Source organism: Penaeus japonicus, unplaced genomic scaffold (assembly GCF_977035675.1).
Source record: "Penaeus japonicus unplaced genomic scaffold, GWHDUDI00000001_assembly GWHDUDI00000002, whole genome shotgun sequence".
In the NCBI taxonomy this organism is placed as follows: domain Eukaryota; kingdom Metazoa; phylum Arthropoda; class Malacostraca; order Decapoda; family Penaeidae; genus Penaeus; species Penaeus japonicus.
In genome coordinates this window covers 43,503,605-43,506,104 of record NW_028234404.1, presented here as the reverse complement: position 1 = coordinate 43,506,104, position 2,500 = coordinate 43,503,605, and the positions used below count along the sequence as shown (strand labels likewise).

Genomic DNA, 2,500 nt, shown 5'->3' with positions numbered 1-2,500 from the left:
AAAGTCATACAGAAGGACTCGTATTTCAAAGTGCTCATCTAAATATATATATATATATATATATATATATATATATATATATATATATATGTGTGTGTGTGTGTGTGTGTGTGTGTGTGTGTGTGTGTGTGTGTGTGTGTATACATATATATATATAATTATAATATATGGTATATATATATGTATATACATATATACATTTATATATATAACTATATATATATATATATAAGATATATATAATATATACAAATATATACAGTATATGTGTAAATAAAAAAAAAAAAATATATATATATTAAATATATAATGTAATATAAAATATGTATATTTATATCAATATATATTCAATATATATTTATATAAATATATAATATAATAATATGTATATATATAGTGGAATATATATATATATATATCTATATTATCATTATATATACTATATATATAATGTCATATGAATAAAAAATGTATATATATATATATATATATATATATATATAAATATATAAATATATATAATATATGTATGATATATATATATATATATATATATATATATATATAATATATATATGTATATATATATTCGTATATATATATATACTTATATATATATATGCACACACACATATGTATATAAATGTCTATATATATATATCTATTATATATATATATATATATATATATATATATATAGATAATATATACATATATAATATATATATATAAATCCACACACACACACACACACACACCACACACACACACACACACACACACACACATCACATATATATTATAAATTTTCTTAATTATATATAAAATATATATATATATATATATATAATATATATATATATATATATAAATAATCCACACACCACACACACACACACACACACACACACACACCACATATATTATATATATATATATATATATAATATATATATATATAGATATATATATAATATATATATATATATATATATATATATATACTCACTATATATTATATATATATATATATACTATATATGATATATATATATGGTATATATATGTTTATATATACATAATATATATTAATACATATTTATACAGACATATATATATATATAATATATATATATATATATATATATATATATAAATATATAATAGTATATATAATATATTTATATGTATATGAAATATATGTATATATATACATATAGATATATATATATATATGGATATATATATATATATATATATGATATTTATATATATATATTTTTATAATATATATATATATATATATATATATTATATATATATAGTTATATATAGCCACATACACATAAATAAATATATATAATTATATATTTAATATATATAATAATATAGATATTATATATTTGTTTATATAAAAAAAAATTTATAATATATATATAGAAAATTTATATATAATACTATTTATATATAATATATGAATATATATTTATATATAAATATATATATAACTATATATTAAACATATATATATATTTACATCTATATATAGACTATATATATATATAGATATATATATAAATAGATATATAACGATAGGAGAGAGAGAGAGAGAGAGAGAGAGAGAGTAGAGAGAGAGAGAGAGAGAGAGAGAGATGTATATATGTATATTATTGGATTATATATATACATTGTTTACTATGTTTGATATAAGTGATATATTATATATATATTATATGTTTATTTATATATAGTATGTATTTATATTATATATTAATAAATTTATTTGATAGTTTATAGATTGATATTTATATTATATATTTAATAATATTTTAAGCATTATATATAAATATATTTATATATTATATTATATATATATAAATATATATATATATTATATTTATATAAGTGGTGTTTTATTCTTCAGAAAAAAAGAGCTGTGAATTAATTGATTCCATTAAAATGATAAGAAAAAAATGTATATTAGCGAGATGGTTCAATATATACATCTGTGACGTTATGCTTGTAGATGTTCATTTCATTTCTTCTATAAAAATTGTTTAAAATGCCTTTGCTTCACCATCTGCTCCCTTTTATTCATAGAATAACGTTTTTAATCTATATTAATCGTAATCATTTGTACTTTTGTGATTCATTATAACCTCTATGTTGTGACGGCACAATGGGGGTCTATAAACCCCGCTCTGACAACAATAAAGCGAGTACTATCTGGACTTTTGTTTGTGTTTAAAGCCCTCTGGATTTACTTCAGCTACAGATGAGACTTGACCAAAATTGTACCGAGCCCTCTTATGTTACTTGGCTAGGTTACATTTGTTAGACTTTGTCTATTGTTTCCTTTTTATCTAATGTTAGTTTTGTGTCTTTATTGCTCGAAGTCCCCTCAAGACTTCGTGTTGCTTGGTCCCTTCAGGGTGTTACACCATATCTTTTTATTTGTTCTTGAGATCGCTTTTTGCATTATCATTTTGACCTTTTTTTT

The 2,500-nt window shown here is 17.4% G+C and overlaps 2 protein-coding genes across 3 annotated transcripts in view; both read left to right on the top strand.

Moving 5' to 3' along the window:
• The window catches only part of LOC122260982 (pro-resilin-like), a 6,396-nt gene extending 6,371 nt beyond the window's left edge, over positions 1 to 25 (top strand). For both annotated transcript variants that reach the window (XM_086544532.1, XM_043028448.2), the window contains exon 3: positions 1 to 25. This exon is cut by the window's left edge and continues 434 nt beyond it. The gene's annotated coding sequence lies outside the window, so the exon portion shown is untranslated.
• The window catches only part of LOC147472391 (uncharacterized), a 609,323-nt gene that overhangs the window by 482,658 nt on the left and 124,165 nt on the right, over positions 1 to 2,500 (top strand). The gene's annotated exons all lie outside the window — the stretch shown is intronic.